Source organism: Pavona decussata, unplaced genomic scaffold (assembly GCF_977016875.1).
Source record: "Pavona decussata unplaced genomic scaffold, jaPavDecu1.1 SCAFFOLD_75, whole genome shotgun sequence".
Taxonomy (NCBI): domain Eukaryota; kingdom Metazoa; phylum Cnidaria; class Anthozoa; order Scleractinia; family Agariciidae; genus Pavona; species Pavona decussata.
The window spans coordinates 397711-419685 of NW_028145493.1; positions in this window are offsets into that span (position 1 = coordinate 397711).

Sequence of the window (21975 nt, forward strand, 5' to 3'; positions counted from 1 at the left end):
GGTAAAAGAAGTGTTAGGGACCTATGCCATTGTTTTATAAAGCCCAGACAATGGTGAAAAATGGACGAATCCGATAATTTTTCTTTCGTACCTTTTTAAGGGAAGAAAAGAAGTAAGAACCCACGGCCAAAAAAATAGGCCACTCTTAGGGGGTTGTTTTCAAAATTTCACACGAGCATTTGCGTCACTTTTATGCATAGGAGTACCCAAGGCTCTAAATTTATTTAGCAAAGTAATCCACCACAAAAACACTATGCCAGCTGATAAATAAAAGAAGCATCGTTTCCGAAAGACTAAACAAAAAAGGGTGTGGCAATCAAGTTTGTGGGTATTTTCCGAGTTGCTAATAACAAAACCTGAATGTAACGGAACTGCCCGCTATCCATAAATGATATAAACGATATAAGTGCAAGGGGTTTGCAAACATAAGAGTAAAGGTTTCCTTATGATGGCTACCGATCTTGACGGATCATTCGCAGTGATCATATCGAAACCTGGCGATACAAATGTCTGTATTCTTTCCATCACAGACGATCGCTCTCGATACCTAAAATACTGTTTTCAGCAATGGAGTGATCGTTGCCGATCATATGGAACGGCCAGCCGTAATGCATCCTCGGAGACTTGGTCAGATGTTCGTGTTTAAAATATGTATGTATGTATGTATGTATGTATGTATGTATGTATGTATGTATGTATGTATGTATGTATGTCTGAGCTGATTTTCCAAAAGGTGGCCACAAACTCAAAGGGCCACTTCTAACAGTTACCCCTCCCCTAACACCCACCGCTGGCTGGACTTCTGCTTGAGCTACCCCACAATACACTGGACAGTGAAAGGCTGCCTGACATTGATCTTTCACCCTAAAAGAAACCGACATGTTCTTTAGAGACCACAAAAAGAAGTCTCCTTGACTGGAGAATGGCAAATCAAAAAAATTCAGTTAAGTCAACACAACAAGCCAATTCATACCCACCCCTCCCCCCTTCCAGCTTTGCACTCCTGACCCCTCTAATGCCATTGGTTCTCAAGGCCAGACCCTGGCCTGTTTGATGGCATAGCAGGTGACGCGGCCCCCCCCCCCCCCCCCTCAAATTTATTCCAGCGCAAGGCGTTGAAGTTTCTTGGCTGTTTTCAGCTCACAGGCAGACTTTGTCTGCCTGTGAGCTAAAAACTATAGCCACCTTTTGGAAAATCAGCTCAGATATATATATATTTTTTTAATTTTTATTTTATTTTAATTTTTTAACAAAGACTAGTTTTAACTGCACTTTTTTGGTGGGCCTACCCTACCCCCCTCAGGAGCAGTTCTACGAGTCTATTCCCAAGGGAGACACAAAACCTTTCTTTTTTAAATTTTTTTTATTTTTTTTTAATTTTTTGTTCTTTATTTATTTCTTTTCTTATTTTTTTTTTAATTTTTAATTTTTTATTTTTTTTTTAATTTTTTAATTTTTCAACTTTTTTTTTAATTTTTAAACTTTTTTTATTTTTTTTTTATTTTATTTGATTTTTTTTTTAATTTTTTTCACAAAGACCAGTTTTAACTGCACTTTTTTGGTGCGCCTACCCAACCCCCCTCAAAAGCAGTTCTACAAGTCTATTCCCAAGGGAGACACAAAACCTTTTGTTTTTAATTTTTTTTTTACTTTTTTTTATTTATTTATTTATTTTCTTATTTTTTTTTAATTTTTTAATTTTTTTTTTAATTTTTTATTTTTTATTTTATTTTTTTTCAATTTTTTATTTTTTCAACTTTTTTTTAATTTTTTAATTTTTTTTTTAATTTTTTAATTTTCTTTTTCTTTTTTTTTATTTTATTCGATTTTTTTAAATTTTTTTTAACAAAGACTAGTTTTAACTGATAGACGATGAGAAGTCCAAAGACTACTGCAAAGCTGACACAACGTAATATATTTTAAAACAATATTTCGGCTGGCCAAACCAGCCTTCTTCAGGTTTAGATGTTTTAAAATATATTACGTTGTGTCAGCTTTGCAGTAGTCTTTGGACTTCTCATCGTCTATTTTTCAAGTTTGGCTGATTAGATCTCCTGTGAGATCCAACGTACAAGCAAGCAGGATCTTCGTTCACGGCTTTTGCAGTTTTTAAAGTTTTAACTGCACTTTTTTGGTGGGGCAACCATACCCCCCTCAGGAGCAGCTCTACGAGTCTATTCCCAAGGGAGAAACAAAACCTTTTTTTTAAATTTTTTAATTTTTTTTTATTTTTTTTTTATTTATTTATTTATTTTGTTATTTTTTTTAAATGTTTTAATTTTTTATTTTTTATGTTATTTTTTTTTAATTTTTTAGTTTTTCAATTTTTTTTTTATTTTTTAATTTTTTAATTTTTTTTTATTTTATTTGATTTTTTTTTTAATTTTTTTAACAAAGACTAGTTTTAAATATAACTTTTTTGGTGGGCCTACCCTACCCCCCCCCCCCCCCCCCAGGAGCAGTTCTACGAGTCTATTCCCAAGGGAGACACAAAACCTTTGTGTTTTTTAATTTTTTTTTAATTTTTTTCTTATTTATTTATTTAATTTTTATTTTTTTTTATTTTTTTAATTTTTTAATTTTTTTAATTTTTTTTTTAATTTTTAATTTTTCAATTTTTTTTAATTTTTAATTTTTTAATTTTTTAATTTTTTTTTATTTTATTTGATTTTTTTTTAAATTTTTTTTTAACAAAGGCTAGTGAGCAGCACAAGGGAAGACTTTTTGTAGTTGTATACTTATCGTTTATTTGCGACGCGTTTCGTCTCTATCGGAGACTTCTTAAGGGAATGAATACAACTGACATAGGACAGCATTTATATAGCACATGTTTTGTGCCCCCGGGCGGACGGGGAAGCAAAGTTACGATTTTGGTAGGTCGCCTTTTTTTAATCAGGAATGTTGCCAATGGAAAGAGCTTCCAAAAAAACGTAGTTGGGACACATTTTTGTTAGAAATTGGCGACCTAACCCAAAGTGTACTTTTTTGGTGGGCTCACCCTACCCCCCTCAGGAGCAGTTCTATGAGTCTGCTCCCAAGAGAGGCACAAAACCTACTCCATAGTAGGTTTTCTTGCATGCTGATTCCATTTTCAATGTTTTCACTTGACTATGACGAAGGCAAAGTCAAATACTCACCCCTATATGGACGGGGAAGTAGAGTGACCATTTTGGTAAGTCGCCATTTTCAATCAGGAATAACAGGATTTAATTCGAAATGCATTTTTTAGCCACAACTGGTGAAAACTTGGCAAAACGCGGTTTTGAAACTACAATGGAGCAAAACCCCTTTTATTAAGGAGTTGTATTCCATAAGAGAATCTGATAATAATGAAAAATTTTTAAAACGCCGTTTACAACCCAATATAAAGTAAAACACACTTTTTAACAGAGTTGTATTCCATAAATGGATTTGATGGAAAACACACTTCTTTTTACGAGAAGTGGTTAAAATTTGGGAAAACGCTTGTTTTAACTTGAATGGAACAAAACACACTTTTCAAAAAAGAAATGTATTGCATGAGTGGATTTCCATTTTTCAGCGAGAATTCTGTTTTCAACCCCTAAATTGAGAAAAACACTTTTCAAAAAAGATATGTATTCCATGAGTGTATTTGATGCAAAACGCATTTTCTAGCAAGAAATGGTAAGGAATTAGTAAAGCGCTGTTTTCAACCTAAAATAGAGCGAAACACACTTTTTAAGAAAGAACTGTATTTCATGAGTGGATTTGATGCAAAACACATTTTTTTTGGAAGAAGTGGTGAATTTCAGGCAAAACGCTGTTGTCAACACAAAATTGAGCGAAACACAGTCTTAGAGAAAGAGTTGTATTCTATTAGTGAATTTGATGCAAAACGCATTTTTTAGCGAGAAATGGTAAAAACTTGGCAAAACGCGGTTTTGAACCCACAATGTAACAAAACACAGTTTTTAAGAAAGAGTTGTATTCCATGAGTGGATTTAATGGAAAATGCATTTCTCAGCCAGAAATGGTGAAAGCTTTGGTAAACGCGGTTTTGAAAGTACAACGGAGCAAAACACAGTTTTTAAGAAAGAGTTGTATTTCATGAGGAAATTTAATGCAAAATAACAAATAGCGAAAATTTTTTAAAACGCTGTTTTTTGAACCCAAGATAAAGCAAAACACACTTTTTAACGAAGAGTTGTATTTCATGAATGAATTTGATGCAAAACACATTTTTTAGCGAGAATTGGTGAAAATTTGGGAAAACGCTGTTTTAAACCAAAGATGGAGCAAAACATAGTTTTCAAAAAAGGAAATGTATTGAATGTGTGGATTTGCATTTTCTAGCAAGAATTTGTAAAACAAAACGCTTTTTTTAACCCTTAATTTAAGAAAAACACACTTTTCAAGAAAGAAATGTGTTTCATGAGTGTATTTGATGCAAAACGCATTTTTCAGCAAGACGTGGTGAAATTCAGGCAAAACGCTGTTGTCAAAACAAAATAGAGCGAAACACACTTTTAGAGAAAGGGTTGTATTCTATTAGTGGATTTTACGCAAAACGCATTTTTTAGCAAGAAATGGTAAAAACTTGGGAAAATGCGATTTTGAACCCACTATGGAGCAAAACAGTTTTTAAGAAAGACTTGTATTTGATCGGTAGATTTGATGCAAAACGTATTTTTCAGCGAAAAATGGTAACAATTTCGGAAAACGCTGTTGGCAACCCAAAATGTAACAAAACACACTTTTCAAGAAAGAGTTTTATTTCTTGAGTGGATTTGACGAAAAACGCATATTACAGCATAAAATGGTTAAAATTTGGCAAAGCACTGTTTTCAACCCACAATGGAGCAAAATACAATTTTAAAGAAAGAGATATTCCATGACGGGATTTGATGCCAAACGCAATTTTCAGCGAGAAATGGTGAAACCTTTGCGAAAAGCTGTTTTTAACCTAAAAAAAACAAATCAAAACACACTTTTCAAGAAAAAGTTGTATTCCAAGAGTGTATTTGATGCAAAACGCATTTTTCAGCAAGAAGTGGTGAAATTCAGCAAAACGCTGTTGTCAACACAAAATTGAGCGAAACACACTTTTAGAGAAAGAGTTGTATCTATTAGTGGATTTGATGCAAAACGCATTTTTTTAGTGAGTAATGGTAAAAACTTGGCAAAACGTGGTTTTGAACCCACAATGTAGCAAAACACAGTTTTTAAGAAAGAGTTGCATTCCATAATAGGATTTAATAAAACACGCATTTTTTAGCAAAACGCGATTTTGAACCCACTATGGAGCAAAACACAGTTTTTAAGGAAGACTTGTATTGCATGAGTGGATTTGATGCAAAACGCATTTTTCAGCGACAAGTTGTTAAAATTTCGTGAAACGCTCTTGTCAACCCAAAATGTAGCAAAAGACACTTTTCAAGAAAAAGTTGTATTTCATAAGTGGATTTGACGACAAAGGCATATTACAACGAGAAATGGTTAAAATTTGGCAAAGCGCTGTTTTAAACCCTAAATTGAGCAAAACACACTATTCAAGAAAGATATGTACTTTATGAGTGGATTCAATGTAAAAGGCATTTTTCAGCAACAAATGGTAAAAATTTCGTAAAGCGCTGTTTTCAACTTAAAATAGAGCAAAACACACTTTTGCCAAAGAACTGTATTTCATGAGTGGATTTAATGCAAAACAGATTTTTTAGCAACAAGTATTAAAAACTTTGCAAAACGCGGTTTTGAACCCACAATAAAGCAAAACACAGTTTTTAAGAAAGAGTTGCATTCCATGATAGGATTTAATAAAAAAAAACGCATTTTTTACCGAGAAATGGTGAAAACTTAGCAAAACGCAATTTTGAACCCACTATGGACCAAAACACAGTTATTAAGAAAGACTTGTATTTCATGAGTGGATTTGATGCAAAACGCATTTTTCAGCGAGAAATGGTGAAATCTTGGCAAAACGCTGTTTTTAATTTAAAATGGAGGAAAACTCACTTTTCAAGAAAGGTTGTATTCCATGAGTGGATTTGATGCAAAAAAACATCTTTCATCGGGCAATCGTTAAATTTTGGCAAAATGCTGTTTTCAACAAAAACGGAGGAAAACACACTTTTCAAAAACGAAACGTATTACATAAGTAGATTCGAAGAAACACGCATTGTCAAGCGAGAATTGGTGAAAATTTGGCAAAACGCTCTTTTGAACCCAAAATTGAGCAAAACACACTTTTCAAGAAAGGCGTGTACTCCATGAGTGCATTCAATGCAAAACGCATTTTTCAGCGACAAGTGGTGAAATTCAGGCAGAAACGCTGTTGTCAACACACAATTGAGCGAAACACAGTTTTAAAGAAAGAATTGCATTCTATTAGTAGATTTGATGCAAAACGCATTTTTTAGCGAGACATGGTAAAAACTCGGCAAAACGCGGTTTTAAACCCACAATGTAACAAAGTCTAGTCTTAACTGCACTTTTTTGGCGGGCCTACCCTACCCCCTAAGGAGCAGTTCTACGAATCTATTCCCAAGGGAGTCACCAAACCTTTTTTCTTTTTAAATTTTTTTATTTTTTATTGATTTATTTATTTTCTTATTTTTTTTAATTTTTTACTTTTTTACTTTTTATTTTATTTATTTTTAATTTTTTATTTTTTCAACTGTTTTTTCTAATTTTTATATTTTTTTTAATTTTTTTTTTAATTTATTTGATTTTTTTTAAAATTTTTTTAACAAAGACCAGTTTTAACTGAACTTTTTTCGTGCGCCTACCCTACCCCCCTCAAGAGCAGTTCTACGAGTCTATTCCCAAGGGAGACACAAAACCTTTTGTGTTTAATTTTTTTTTTGCTTTTTTTTATTTATTTATTTATTTTGTTATTTTTTTCAATTTTTTAATTTTTTTTAATTTTTAATTTTTTATTTTATTTTTTTTTAATTTTTCTTTTTTTTATTTGATTTGATTTTTTTTTAATTTTTTAAAAAAGATTAGTTTTAACTGCCTTTTGTTGGTGGGCCTACCCTATCCCCCCCCCCCCCCCCCAGGAGCAGTTCTACGAGTCCATTCGTAAGGGAGACACAAAACCTTTTTTTTTTAATTTTTTTTATTTTCTTTTATTTATTTATTTAATTTTTATTTTTTTCTATTTTTTAATTTTTTTTATTTTTCTATTTTTTATTTTATTTTTTTTTTAATTTTTTAATTTTCAATTTTTTTTTTAATTTTTAATTTTTTAATTTTTTAATTTTTTTGTTAATTTTTCAATTTTTTTTAATTTTTTTTTTATTTTATTTGATTTTTTTTTTAATTTTTTTAACAAAGACTAGTGAGCAGCACAACGGAAGACTTTTTGTAGTTGTATACTTATCGTTTATTTCCGACGCGTTTCGTCTCTATCGGAGACTTCTTCAGGGAATGAATACAACTGACATAGGACAGCATATATATAGCACATGTTTTGTGCCTCCGGGCGGACGGGGAAGCAAAGTTACGATTTTGGTAGGTCGCCTTTTTTTAATCAGGAATGTTGCCAATGGAAAGAGCTTCCAAAAAAACGTAGTTGGGACACATTTTTGTTAGAAATTGGCGACCTAACCCAAAGTGTACTTTTTTGGTGGGCTCACCCTACCCCCCTCAGGAGCAGTTCTATGAGTCTGCTCCCAAGAGAGGCACAAAACCTACTCCATAGTAGGTTTTCTTGCATGCTGATTCCATTTTCAATGTTTTCACTTGACTATGACGAAGGCAAAGTCAAATACTCACCCCTATATGGACGGGGAAGTAGAGTGACCATTTTGGTAAGTCGCCATTTTCAATCAGGAATAACAGGATTTAATTCGAAATGCATTTTTTAGCCACAACTGGTGAAAACTTGGCAAAACGCGGTTTTGAAACTACAATTGAGCAAAACCCCTTTTATTAAGAAAGAGTTGTATTCCATAAGAGAATTTGATAATAATGAAAATTTTTTAAAACGCCGTTTACATCCCAATATAAAGTAAAACACACTTTTTAACAGAGTTGTATTCCATAAATGGATTTGATGGAAAACACATTTCTTTTTACGAGAAGTGGTTAAAATTTGGGAAAACGCTTGTTTTAACTTGAATGGAACAAAACACACTTTTCAAAAAAGAAATGTATTGCATGAGTGGATTTCCATTTTTCAGCGAGAATTCTGTTTTCAACCCCTAAATTGAGAAAAACACTTTTTAAAAATGATATGTATTCCATGAGTGTATTTGATGCAAAACGCATTTTCTAGCAAGAAATGGTAAGGAATTAGTAAAGCGCTGTTTTCAACCTAAAATAGAGCGAAACACACTTTTTAAGAAAGAACTGTATTTCATGAGTGGATTTGATGCAAAACACATTTTTTTTGGAAGAAGTGGTGAATTTCAGGCAAAACGCTGTTGTCAACACAAAATTGAGCGAAACACAGTCTTAGAGAAAGAGTTGTATTCTATTAGTAAATTTGATGCAAAACGCATTTTTTAGCGAGAAATGGTAAAAACTTGGCAAAACGCGGTTTTGAACCCACAATGTAACAAAACACAGTTTTTAAGAAAGAGTTGTATTCCATGAGTGGATTTAATGGAAAATGCATTTCTCAGCCAGAAATCGTGAAAGCTTTGCTAAACGCGGTTTTGAAAGTATAACGGAGCAAAACACAGTTTTTAAGAAAGAGTTGTATTTCATGAGGAAATTTAATGCAAAATAACAAATAGCGAAAATTTTTTAAAACGCTGTTTTTTGAACCCAAGATAAAGCAAAACACACTTTTTAACGAAGAGTTGTATTTCATGAATGAATTTGATGCAAAACACATTTTTTAGCGAGAATTGGTGAAAATTTGGGAAAACGCTGTTTTAAACCAAAGATGGAGCAAAACATAGTTTTCAAAAAAGGAAATGTATTGAATGTGTGGATTTGCATTTTCTAGCAAGAATTTGTAAAACAAAACGCTTTTTTTAACCCTTAATTTAAGAAAAACACACTTTTCAAGAAAGAAATGTGTTTCATGAGTGTATTTGATGCAAAACGCATTTTTCAGCAAGAAGTGGTAAAATTCAGGCAAAACGCTGTTGTCAAAACAAAATAGAGCGAAACACACTTTTAGAGAAAGGGTTGTATTCTATTAGTGGATTTGACGCAAAACGCATTTTTTAGCAAGAAATGGTTAAAACTTGGGAAAATGCGATTTTGAACCCACTATGGAGCAAAACAGCTTTTAAGAAAGACTTGTATTTGATCGGTAGATTTGATGCAAAACGTATTTTTCAGCGAAAAATGGTAACAATTTCGGAAAACGCTGTTGGCAACCCAAAATGTAACAAAACACACTTTTCAAGAAAGAGTTTTATTTCTTGAGTGGATTTGACGAAAAACGCATATTACAGCATAAAATGGTTAAAATTTGGCAAAGCACTGTTTTCAACCCACAATGGAGCAAAATACAATTTTAAAGAAAGAGATATTCCATGACGGGATTTGATGCCAAACGCAATTTTCAGCGAGAAATGGTGAAACCTTGGCGAAAAGCTGTTTTTAACCTAAAAAAAACAAATCAAAACACACTTTTCAAGAAAAAGTTGTATTCCAAGAGTGTATTTGATGCAAAACGCATTTTTCAGCAAGAAGTGGTGAAATTCAGCAAAACGCTGTTGTCAACACAAAATTGAGCGAAACACACTTTTAGAGAAAGAGTAGTATCTATTAGTGGATTTGATGCAAAACGCATTTTTTTAGTGAGTAATGGTAAAAACTTGGCAAAACGTGGTTTTGAACCCACAATGTAGCAAAACACAGTTTTTAAGAAAGAGTTGCATTCCATAATAGGATTTAATAAAACACGCATTTTTTAGCAAAACGCGATTTTGAACCCACTATGGAGCAAAACACAGTTTTTAAGGAAGACTTGTATTGCATGAGTGGATTTGATGCAAAACGCATTTTTCAGCGACAAGTTGTTAAAATTTCGTGAAACGCTCTTGTCAACCCAAAATGTAGCAAAAGACACTTTTCAAGAAAAAGTTGTATTTCATAAGTGGATTTGACGACAAAGGCATATTACAACGAGAAATGGTTAAAATTTGGCAAAGCGCTGTTTTAAACCCTAAATTGAGCAAAACACACTGTTCAAGAAAGATATGTACTTTATGAGTGGATTCAATGTAAAAGGCATTTTTCAGCAACAAATGGTAAAAATTTCGTAAAGCGCTGTTTTCAACTTAAAATAGAGCAAAACACACTTTTGCCAAAGAACTGTATTTCATGAGTGGATTTAATGCAAAACAGATTTTTTAGCAACAAGTATTAAAAACTTTGCAAAACGCGGTTTTGAACCCACAATAAAGCAAAACACAGTTTTTAAGAAAGAGTTGCATTCCATGATAGGATTTAATAAAAAAAAACGCATTTTTTACCGAGAAATGGTGAAAACTTAGCAAAACGCAATTTTGAACCCACTATGGACCAAAACACAGTTATTAAGAAAGACTTGTATTTCATGAGTGGATTTGATGCAAAACGCATTTTTCAGCGAGAAATGGTGAAATCTTGGCAAAACGCTGTTTTTAATTTAAAATGGAGGAAAACTCACTTTTCAAGAAAGGTTGTATTCCATGAGTGGATTTGATGCAAAAAAACATCTTTCATCGGGCAATCGTTAAATTTTGGCAAAATGCTGTTTTCAACAAAAACGGAGCAAAACACACTTTTCAAAAACGAAACGTATTACATAAGTAGATTCGAAGAAACACGCATTGTCAAGCGAGAATTGGTGAAAATTTGGCAAAACGCTCTTTTGAACCCAAAATTGAGCAAAACACACTTTTCAAGAAAGGCGTGTACTCCATGAGTGCATTCAATGCAAAACGCATTTTTCAGCGACAAGTGGTGAAATTCAGGCAGAAACGCTGTTGTCAACACACAATTGAGCGAAACACAGTTTTAAAGAAAGAATTGCATTCTATTAGTAGATTTGATGCAAAACGCATTTTTTAGCGAGACATGGTAAAAACTCGGCAAAACGCAGTTTTAAACCCACAATGTAACAAAGTCTAGTCTTAACTGCACTTTTTTGGCGGGCCTACCCTACCCCCTAAGGAGCAGTTCTACGATTCTATTCCCAAGGAAGTCACCAAACCTTTTTTTTTTTAAATTTTTTTATTTTTTATTGATTTATTTATTTTCTTATTTTTTTTAATTTTTTACTTTTTTACTTTTTATTTTATTTATTTTTAATTTTTTATTTTATCAACTGTTTTTTCTAATTTTTAAATTTTTTATATTTTTTTTAATTTTTTTTTAATTTATTTGATTTTTTTTAAAATTTTTTTAACAAAGACCAGTTTTAACTGAACTTTTTTCGTGCGCCTACCCTACCCCCCTCAAGAGCAGTTCTACGAGTCTATTCCCAAGGGAGACACAAAACCTTTTGTGTTTAATTTTTTTTTTGCTTTTTTTTATTTATTTATTTTGTTATTTTTTTAAATTTTTTAATTTTTTTTTTATTTCATTTTTTTTTTAATTTTTTATTTTTTCAACTTTTTTTTTAATTTTTTAATTTTGTTTTTAATTTTTTTTAGTTTACTTGATTTTTTTAAAAATTTTTTTTAACAAAGACTAGTTTTAACTGTACTTCTTTGGTGGGCCTACCCTACCTCCCCAGGAGAAGTTCTACGAGTCTATTCCCAAGGGAGACACCAAACCTTTTTTTTTAAATTTTTTTTTATTTTTTATTTATTTATTCTCCTTTTTTTTTTAATTTTTAATTTTTTATTTTATTTTTTTTTAATTTTTTATTTTTTCAAAGTTTTTTTAATTTTTTAATTTTTTTAATTTTTTTTTTAAATTTTTTAATTTTCTTTTTTTTTTATTTTATTTGATTTTTTTTAAACTTTTTTAACAAACATTAGTTTTAACTGCACTTTTTTCGTGGGCCAACCATACCCCCCTCAGGAGCAGTTCTACGAGTCTATTCCCAAGGGAGAAACAAAACCTTTTTCTTTTAATTTTTTAATTTTTTTTTTATTTTTTTTTATTTATTTATTTGTTTTGTTATTTTTTTTAAATTTTTTAATTTTTTATTTTTAATTTTTTTTTTATTTTTTATTTTTTCAACTTTTTTTTAATTTTTTACTTTTTTAATTTTTTTTTAATTTTTTTTAAATTTATTTTATTTTTTTTTAATTTTTTATAAAAGACTAGTTTTAACTGCCTTTTGTTGGTGGGCCTACCCTACCCCCCCCCCCCAGGAGCAGTTCTACGAGTCTATTCCTAAGGGAGACACAAAACCTTTTTTTTTTAATTTTTTTTTATTTTCTTTTATTTATTTTATTTTTTTTTAATTTTTTAATTTTCAATTTTTTTTTTAATTTTTAATTTTTTAATTTTTTAATTTTTTTGTTAATTTTTCAATTTTTTTTAATTTTTTTTTATTTGATTTGATTTTTTTTTTAATTTTTTTAACAAAGACTAGTGAGCAGCACAACGGAAGACTTTTTGTAGTTGTATACTTATCGTTTATTTCTGACGCGTTTCGTCTCTATCGGAGACTTCTTCAGGGAATGAATACAACTGACATAGGACAGCATATATATAGCACATGTTTTGTGCCCCCGGGCGGACGGGGAAGCAAAGTTACGATTTTGGTAGGTCGCCTTTTTTTTAATCAGGAATGTTGCCAATGGAAAGAGCTTCCAAAAAAACGTAGTTGGGACACATTTTTGTTAGAAATTGGCGACCTAACCCAAAGTGTACTTTTTTGGTGGGCTCACCCTACCCCCCTCAGGAGCAGTTCTATGAGTCTGCTCCCAAGAGAGGCACAAAACCTACTCCATAGTAGGTTTTCTTGCATGCTGATTCCATTTTCAATGTTTTCACTTGACTATGACGAAGGCAAAGTCAAATACTCACCCCTATATGGACGGGGAAGTAGAGTGACCATTTTGGTAAGTCGCCATTTTCAATCAGGAATAACAGGATTTAATTCGAAATGCATTTTTTAGCCACAACTGGTGAAAACTTGGCAAAACGCGGTTTTGAAACTACAATTGAGTAAAACCCCTTTTATTAAGAAGGAGTTGTATTCCATAAGAGAATTTGATAATAATGAAAATTTTTTAAAACGCCGTTTACATCCCAATATAAAGTAAAACACACTTTTTAACAGAGTTGTATTCCATAAATGGATTTGATGGAAAACACATTTCGTTTTACGAGAAGTGGTTAAAATTTGGGAAAACGCTTGTTTTAACTTGAATGGAACAAAACACACTTTTCAAAAAAGAAATGTATTGCATGAGTGGATTTCCATTTTTCAGCGAGAATTCTGTTTTCAACCCCTAAATTGAGAAAAACACTTTTTAAAAATGATATGTATTCCATGAGTGTATTTGATGCAAAACGCATTTTCTAGCAAGAAATGGTAAGGAATTAGTAAAGCGCTGTTTTCAACCTAAAATAGAGCGAAACACACTTTTTAAGAAAGAACTGTATTTCATGAGTGGATTTGATGCAAAACACATTTTTTTTGGAAGAAGTGGTGAATTTCAGGCAAAACGCTGTTGTCAACACAAAATTGAGCGAAACACAGTCTTAGAGAAAGAGTTGTATTCTATTAGTAAATTTGATGCAAAACGCATTTTTTAGCGAGAAATGGTAAAAACTTGGCAAAACGCGGTTTTGAACCCACAATGTAACAAAACACAGTTTTTAAGAAAGAGTTGTATTCCATGAGTGGATTTAATGGAAAATGCATTTCTCAGCCAGAAATCGTGAAAGCTTTGCTAAACGCGGTTTTGAAAGTATAACGGAGCAAAACACAGTTTTTAAGAAAGAGTTGTATTTCATGAGGAAATTTAATGCAAAATAACAAATAGCGAAAATTTTTTAAAACGCTGTTTTTTGAACCCAAGATAAAGCAAAACACACTTTTTAACGAAGAGTTGTATTTCATGAATGAATTTGATGCAAAACACATTTTTTAGCGAGAATTGGTGAAAATTTGGGAAAACGCTGTTTTAAACCAAAGATGGAGCAAAACATAGTTTTCAAAAAAGGAAATGTATTGAATGTGTGGATTTGCATTTTCTAGCAAGAATTTGTAAAACAAAACGCTTTTTTTAACCCTTAATTTAAGAAAAACACACTTTTCAAGAAAGAAATGTGTTTCATGAGTGTATTTGATGCAAAACGCATTTTTCAGCAAGAAGTGGTAAAATTCAGGCAAAACGCTGTTGTCAAAACAAAATAGAGCGAAACACACTTTTAGAGAAAGGGTTGTATTCTATTAGTGGATTTTACGCAAAACGCATTTTTTAGCAAGAAATGGTTAAAACTGGGGAAAATGCGATTTTGAACCCACTATGGAGCAAAACAGCTTTTAAGAAAGACTTGTATTTGATCGGTAGATTTGATGCAAAACGTATTTTTCAGCGAAAAATGGTAACAATTTCGGAAAACGCTGTTGGCAACCCAAAATGTAACAAAACACACTTTTCAAGAAAGAGTTTTATTTCTTGAGTGGATTTGACGAAAAACGCATATTACAGCATAAAATGGTTAAAATTTGGCAAAGCACTGTTTTCAACCCACAATGGAACAAAATAAAATTTTAAAGAAAGAGATATTCCATGACGGGATTTGATGCCGAACGCAATTTTCAGCGAGAAATGGTGAAATCTTGGCGAAAAGCTGTTTTTAACCTAAAAAAACAAATCAAAACACACTTTTCAAGAAAAAGTTGTATTCCAAGAGTGTATTTGATGCAAAACGCATTTTTCAGCAAGAAGTGGTGAAATTCAGCAAAACGCTGTTGTCAACACAAAATTGAGCGAAACACACTTTTAGAGAAAGAGTAGTATCTATTAGTGGATTTGATGCAAAACGCATTTTTTTAGTGAGTAATGGTAAAAACTTGGCAAAACGTGGTTTTGAACCCACAATGTAGCAAAACACAGTTTTTAAGAAAGAGTTGCATTCCATAATAGGATTTAATAAAACACGCATTTTTTAGCAAAACGCGATTTTGAACCCACTATGGAGCAAAACACAGTTTTTAAGGAAGACTTGTATTGCATGAGTGGATTTGATGCAAAACGCATTTTTCAGCGACAAGTTGTTAAAATTTCGTGAAACGCTCTTGTCAACCCAAAATGTAGCAAAAGACACTTTTCAAGAAAAAGTTGTATTTCATAAGTGGATTTGACGACAAAGGCATATTACAACGAGGAATGGTTAAAATTTGGCAAAGCGCTGTTTTAAACCCTAAATTGAGCAAAACACACTGTTCAAGAAAGATATGTACTTTATGAGTGGATTCAATGTAAAAGGCATTTTTCAGCAACAAATGGTAAAAATTTCGTAAAGCGCTGTTTTCAACTTAAAATAGAGCAAAACACACTTTTGCCAAAGAACTGTATTTCATGAGTGGATTTAATGCAAAACAGATTTTTTAGCAACAAGTATTAAAAACTTTGCAAAACGCGGTTTTGAACCCACAATAAAGCAAAACACAGTTTTTAAGAAAGAGTTGCATTCCATGATAGGATTTAATAAAAAAAACGCATTTTTTACCGAGAAATGGTGAAAACTAAGCAAAACGCAATTTTGAACCCACTATGGACCAAAACAGTTATTAAGAAAGACTTGTATTTCATGAGTGGATTTGATGCAAAACGCATTTTTCAGCGAGAAATGGTGAAATCTTGGCAAAACGCTGTTTTTAATTTAAAATGGAGGAAAACTCACTTTTCAAGAAAGGTTGTATTCCATGAATGGATTTGATGCAAAAAAACATCTTTCATCGGGCAATCGTTAAATTTTGGCAAAATGCTGTTTTCAACAAAAACGGAGCAAAACACACTTTTCAAAAACGAAACGTATTACATAAGTAGATTCGAAGAAACACGCATTGTCAAGCGAGAATTGGTGAAAATTTGGCAAAACGCTCTTTTGAACCCAAAATTGAGCAAAACACACTTTTCAAGAAAGGCGTGTACTCCATGAGTGCATTCAATGCAAAACGCATTTTTCAGCGACAAGTGGTGAAATTCAGGCAGAAACGCTGTTGTCAACACACAATTGAGCGAAACACAGTTTTAAAGAAAGAATTGCATTCTATTAGTAGATTTGATGCAAAACGCATTTTTTAGCGAGACATGGTAAAAACTCGGCAAAACGCGGTTTTAAACCCACAATGTAACAAAGTCTAGTCTTAACTGCACTTTTTTGGCGGGCCTACCCTACCCCCTAAGGAGCAGTTCTACGAATCTATTCCCAAGGGAGTCACCAAACCTTTTTTTTTTTAAATTTTTTTATTTTTTATTGATTTATTTATTTTCTTATTTTTTTTAATTTTTTACTTTTTTACTTTTTATTTTATTTATTTTTAATTTTTTATTTTTTCAACTGTTTTTTCTAATTTTTATATTTTTTTTAATTTTTTTTTTAATTTATTTGATTTTTTTTAAAATTTTTTTAACAAAGACCAGTTTTAACTGAACTTTTTTCGTGCGCCTACCCTACCCCCCTCAAGAGCAGTTCTACGAGTCTATTCCCAAGGGAGACACAAAACCTTTTGTGTTTAATTTTTTTTTTGCTTTTTTTTATTTATTTATTTATTTTGTTATTTTTTTCAATTTTTTAATTTTTTTTAATTTTTAATTTTTTATTTTATTTTTTTTTAATTTTTCTTTTTTTTATTTTATATGATTTTTTTTTAATTTTTTTAACAAACACTAGTTTTAACTGCAAGTTTTTGGTGGGCCAACCATACCCCCCTCAGGAGCAGTTCTACGAGTCTATTCCCAAGGGAGAAACAAAACCTTTTTTTTTTAATTTTTTAATTTTTTTTTATTTTCTTTTTTTTTTTTTATTTTGTTATTTTTTTTAAATTTTTTAATTTTTTTTTTATTTCATTTTTTTTTAATTTTTTATTTTTTTCACCTTTTTTTTTAATTTTTTAATTTTGTTTTTAATTTTTTTTATTTTACTTGATTTTTTTAAAAATTTTTTTAACAAAGACTAGTTTTAACTGTACTTCTTTGGTGGGCCTACCCTACCCTCCCCAGGAGAAGTTCTACGAGTCTATTCCCAAGGGAGACACCAAACCTTTTTTTTTAAATTTTTTTTTATTTTTTATTTATTTATTCTCCTTTTTTTTTTAAGTTTTAATTTTTTATTTTATTTTTTTTTAATTTTTTATTTTTTCAAAGTTTTTTTAATTTTTTAATTTTTTTAATTTTTTTTTTAAATTTTTTAATTTTCTTTTTTTTTTTTTTATTTTATTTGATTTTTTTTTAACTTTTTTAACAAACATTAGTTTTAACTGCACTTTTTTCGTGGGCCAACCATACCCCCCTCAGGAGCAGTTCTACGAGTCTATTCCTAAGGGAGACACAAAACCTTTTTTTTTTAATTTTTTTAATTTTCTTTTATTTATTTATTTAATTTTTATTTTTTTCTATTTTTTAATTTTTTTTATTTTTCTATTTTTTATTTTATTTTTTTTTTAATTTTTTAATTTTCAATTTTTTTTTTAATTTTTAATTTTTTAATTTTTTAATTTGTTTTTTAATTTTTCAATTTTTTTTAATTTTTTTTTTATTTTATTTTATTTTTTTTTTAATTTTTTTAACAAAGACTAGTGAGCAGCACAACGGAAGACTTTTTGTAGTTGTATACTTATCGTTTATTTCCGACGCGTCTCGTCTCTATCGGAGACTTCTTCAGGGAATGAATACAACTGACATAGGACAGCATATATATAGCACATGTTTTGTGCCTCCGGGCGGACGGGGAAGGAAAGTTACGATTTTGGTAGGTCGCCTTTTTTTTAATCAGGAATGTTGCCAATGGAAAGAGCTTCCAAAAAAACGTAGTTGGGACACATTTTTGTTAGAAATTGGCGACCTAACCCAAAGTGTACTTTTTTGGTGGGCTCACCCTACCCCCCTCAGGAGCAGTTCTATGAGTCTGCTCCCAAGAGAGGCACAAAACCTACTCCATAGTAGGTTTTCTTGCATGCTGATTCCATTTTCAATGTTTTCACTTGACTATGACGAAGGCAAAGTCAAATACTCACCCCTATATGGACGGGGAAGTAGAGTGACCATTTTGGTAAGTCGCCATTTTCAATCAGGAATAACAGGATTTAATTCGAAATGCATTTTTTAGCCACAACTGGTGAAAACTTGGCAAAACGCGGTTTTGAAACTACAATAGACCAAAACCCCTTTTATTAAGAAAGAGTTGTATTCCATAAGAGAATCTGATAATAATGAAAATTTTTTAAAACGCCGTTTACATCCCAATATAAAGTAAAACACACTTTTTAACAGAGTTGTATTCCATAAATGGATTTGATGGAAAACACATTTCTTTTTACGAGAAGTGGTTAAAATTTGGGAAAACGCTTGTTTTAACTTGAATGGAACAAAACACACTTTTCAAAAAAGAAATGTATTGCATGAGTGGATTTCCATTTTCCAGCGAGGATTCTGTTTTCAACCCCTAAATTGAGAAAAACACTTTTGAAAAAAGATATGTATTCCATGAGTGTATTTGATGCAAAACGCATTTTCTAGCAAGAAATGGTAAGGAATTAGTAAAGCGCTGTTTTCAACCTAAAATAGCGCGAAACACACTTTTTAAGAAAGAACTGTATTTCATGAGTGGATTTGATGCAAAACACATTTTTTTTTGGAAAAAGTGGTGAATTTCAGACAAAACGCTGTTGTCAACACAAAATTGAGCGAAACACAGTGTTAGACAAAGAGTTGTATTCTATTAGTGAATTTGATGCAAAACGCATTTTTTAGCGAGAAATGGTAAAAACTTGGCAAAACGCGGTTTTGAACCCACAATGTAACAAAACACAGTTTTTAAGAAAGAGTTGTATTTCATGAGGAAATTTAATGCAAAATAACAAATAGCGAAAATTTTTTAAAACGCTGTGTTTTGAACCCAAGATAAAGCAAAACACACTTTTTAACGAAGAGTTGTATTTCATGAGTGGATTTAATGCAAAACAGATTTTTTAGCAACAAGTATTAAAAACTTTGCAAAACGCGCTTTTGAACCCACAACAAAGCAAAACACAGTTTTTAAGAAAGAGTTGCATTCCATGATAGGGTTTAATAAAAAAAACGCATTTTTTACCGAGAAATGGTGAAAACTTAGCAAAACGCAATTTTGAACCCACTATGGACCAAAACACAGTTATTAAGAAAGACTTGTATTTCATGAGTGGATTTGATGCAAAACGCATTTTTCAGCGAGAAATGGTGAAATCTTGGCAAAACGCTGTTTCTAATTTAAAATGGAGGAAAACTCACTTTTCAAGAAAGGTTGTATTCCATGAATGGATTTGATGCAAAAAAACATCTTTCATCGGGCAATCGTTAAATTTTGGCAAAACGCTGTTTTCAACAAAAACGGAGCAAAACACACTTTTCAAAAACGAAACGTATTACATAAGTAGATTCGAAGAAACACGCATTGTTAAGCGAGAATTGGTGAAAATTTGGCAAAACGCTCTTTTGAACCCAAAATTGAGCAAAACACACTTTTCAAGAAAGGCTTGTACTCCATGAGTGCACTCAATGCAAAACGCATTTTTCAGCGACAAGTGGTGAAATTCAGGCAAAAACGCTGTTATCAACACACAATTGAGCGAAACACAGTTTTAAAGAAAGAATTGCATTCTATTAGTAGATTTGATGCAAAACGCATTTTTTAGCGAGACATGGTAAAAACTCGGCAAAACGCGGTTTTAAACCCACAATGTAACAAAGTCTAGTTTTAACTGCACTTTTTTGGCGGGCCTACCCTACCCCCTCAGGAGCAGTTCTATGAGTCTGCTCCCAAGAGAGGCACAAAACCTACTCCATAGTAGGTTTTCTTGCATGCTGATTCCATTTTCAATGTTTTCACTTGACTATGACGAAGGCAAAGTCAAATACTCACCCCTATATGGACGGGGAAGTAGAGTGACCATTTTGGTAAGTCGCCATTTTCAATCAGGAATAACAGGATTTAATTCGAAATGCATTTTTTAGCCACAAATGGTGAAAACTTGGCAAAACGCGGTTTTGAAACTACAATGGAGCAAAACCCCGTTTATTAAGAAGGAGTTGTATTCCATAAGAGAACCTGATAATAATGAAAATTTTTTAAAACGCCGTTTACAACCCAATATAAAGTAAAACACACTTTTTAACAGAGTTGTATTCCATAAATGGATTTGATGGAAAACACATTTCTTTTTACGAGAAGTGGTTAAAATTTGGGAAAACGCTTGTTTTAACTTGAATGGAACAAAACACACTTTTCAAAAAAGAAATGTATTGCATGAGTGGATTTCCATTTTTCAGCGAGAAATTCTGTTTTCAACCCCTAAATTGAGAAAAAAACTTTTCAAAAAAGATATGTATTCCATGAGTGTATTTGATGCAAAACGCATTTTCTAGCAAGAAATGGTAAGGAATTAGTAAAGCGCTGTTTTCAACCTAAAATAGCGCGAAACACACTTTTTAAGAAAGAACTGTATTTCATGAGTGGATTTGATGCAAAACACATTTTTTTTTGGAAAAAGTGGTGAATTTCAGACAAAACGCTGTTGTCAACACAAAATTGAGCGAAACACAGTTTTAGAGAAAGAGTTGTATTCTATTAGTGAATTTGATGCAAAACGCATTTTTTAGCGAGAAATGGTAAAAACTTGGCAAAACGCGGTTTTGAACCCACAATGTAACAAAACACAGTTTTTAAGAAAGAGTTGTATTTCATGAGGAAATTTAATGCAAAATAACAAATAGCGAAAATTTTTTAAAACGCTGTTTTTTGAACCCAAGATAAAGCAAAACACACTTTTTAACGAAGAGTTGTATTTCATGAATGAATTTGATGCAAAACACATTTTTTAGCGAGAATTGGTGAAAATTTGGGAAAACGCTGTTTTAAACCAAAGATGGAGCAAAACAGTGTTCAAAAAAGAAAATGTATTGAATGTGTGGATTTGCATTTTCTAGCAAGAATTTGTAAAACAAAACGCTTTTTTTAACCCTTAATTTAAGAAAAACACACTTTTCAAGAAAGAAATGTGTTTCATGAGTGTATTTGATGCAAAACGCATTTTTCAGCAAGACGTGGTGAAATTCAGGCAAAACGCTGTTGTCAAAACAAAATAGAGCGAAACACACTTTTAGAGAAAGGGTTGTATTCTATTAGTGGATTTGACGCAAAACGGATGTAAAAACTTGGGAAAATGCGATTTTGAACCCACTATGGAGCAAAACAGTTTTTAAGAAAGACTTGTATTTGATCGGTAGATTTGATGCAAAACTTATTTTTCAGCGAAAAATGGTAACAATTTCGGAAAACGCTGTTGGCAACCCAAAATGTAACAAAACACACTTTTCAAGAAAGAGTTTTATTTCTTGAGTGGATTTGACGAAAAACGCATATTACAGCATAAAATGGTTAAAATTTGGCAAAGCACTGTTTTCAACCCACAATGGAGCAAAATACAATTTTAAAGAAAGAGATATTCCATGACGGGATTTGATGCCGAACGCAATTTTCAGCGAGAAATGGTGAAATCTTGGCGAAAAGCTGTTTTTAACCTAAAAAAACAAATCAAAACACACTTTTCAAGAAAAAGTTGTATTCCAAGAGTGTATTTGATGCAAAACGCATTTTTCAGCAAGAAGTGGTGAAATTCAGCAAAACGCTGTTGTCAACACAAAATTGAGCAAAACACACTTTTAGAGAAAGAGTTGTATCTATTAGTGGATTTAATGCAAAACGCATTTTTCAGCGAGAAATGGTGAAATCTTGGCAAAACGCTGTTTTTAATTTAAAATGGAGGAAAACTCACTTTTCAAGAAAGGTTGTATTCCATGAATGGATTTGATGCAAAAAAACATCTTTCATCGGGCAATCGTTAAATTTTGGCAAAACGCTGTTTTCAACAAAAACGGAGCAAAACACACT